This window comes from Salvelinus sp. IW2-2015, unplaced genomic scaffold (assembly GCF_002910315.2).
Source record: "Salvelinus sp. IW2-2015 unplaced genomic scaffold, ASM291031v2 Un_scaffold1481, whole genome shotgun sequence".
Classification (NCBI taxonomy): domain Eukaryota; kingdom Metazoa; phylum Chordata; class Actinopteri; order Salmoniformes; family Salmonidae; genus Salvelinus; species Salvelinus sp. IW2-2015.
This window is the reverse complement of record NW_019942937.1, coordinates 220,232-221,548: the sequence shown is the minus strand read 5'-3', so window position 1 is coordinate 221,548 and position 1,317 is coordinate 220,232.

Sequence of the window (1,317 nt, the reverse complement as noted above, 5' to 3'; positions counted from 1 at the left end):
GTTGGATTACTAGTGTTGGAAGCCTGGGCTTCACTTGTTGCAAGAGCACATAGGGGCGCCAGTGGGGCTGGATTTTTGACCCATAGTTGGGGTGTCTCTCTGGGCAATGCGCTAATCGGCTCGCTGGAACTATGTGGTATTGGTGGCCACTTGTAATCCACACAACGCCATTCTCACTGAAGGGAATGTCATGTTCGGGCTCATTACCCACCTCATTGCAGCTTCTGGTTTCTTTTACTTGAACCGTTTGAGCAGACACTATGGCACATTTTGTGCTGGCTGCTGGAGTGTTCAGTCTTAATCGCAGGCGCACGTCTGGCCATGTTGCCACTCCTTCGCAAATGGCGGAGGTAGGTGCGCGCGTCCTGCTGATTGGGTTTGTTCCCTCCTACGGCTTCCTCACGTCTCTGATGTACTGGCCTGTCTCGCTTGGTTAGCTGTCTCCTTTACGTGCTGAGTGTGCTTGGATAGCTATCTCATTAAGCTGACAGACACAGGCAAACCTTTCTTGCAGCCATCGCTAACAGGCGTTGTTATTGGTTTTTAGAGCTGATCTATGGGATGCAAAAGCTGGCAGTCTAGCCAGATTGAGGATACCGAGCTGCTGTTTGGGCTGCGGGGGCCAATTGGGAGGCGAGATATTGTTGAATGATAAAACACTATCGTGCTCAGTGCTTGCAATAAAATTCCCATACTTCTGGATGAAGTTTTTGGGCAAGTTGTAAGTGAGAAGAGTACTTAGTATTCCGGTAAACGAAATATTTCATTAAGCTTTAGGAACCATATACGAAGTCTGTTAGCCGCAGGGAAGAATTAAGTGAACTGAAGATAGTTGGTTTCTTGTTTGGGTCTCAACTTTCACCTTATGAACAGAATTCACACATTCTTTTATATTTGGGGGCGTCCTTGCTAATTTGGACCCTATATATTTCCACCTTTTGTCTATTCGCCTTTGGCACAAAAGCCCATGTGGAAATAGAATTGACAATCAGTGTTGCTTCCTAAGTGGACAAGTGTGGATTTGTTCATCAGAAGTGTTGAATTGGACCTTTGGCGACTGAGCCGTTGAATTAGGTTATAGCTCCTATAATTTGATGTTAGGTTGTTAATGTAAGGCCTTAAACTGTCAAATCGGCTTCTGTACCGATGACGGGGAGGAAGACGGTTATGATATTTGAGTTGGAGCAAGATGTTTTATGGCTATATATCCCAGACAAATTAAGATGCGGACAAAGTGAGCTATAATCCTGTGCTTGCGTCGTCAGTCTGTATGAATTACAGTGGTTATATAGCTAAGTAATGGTTGCAAGAATGGTG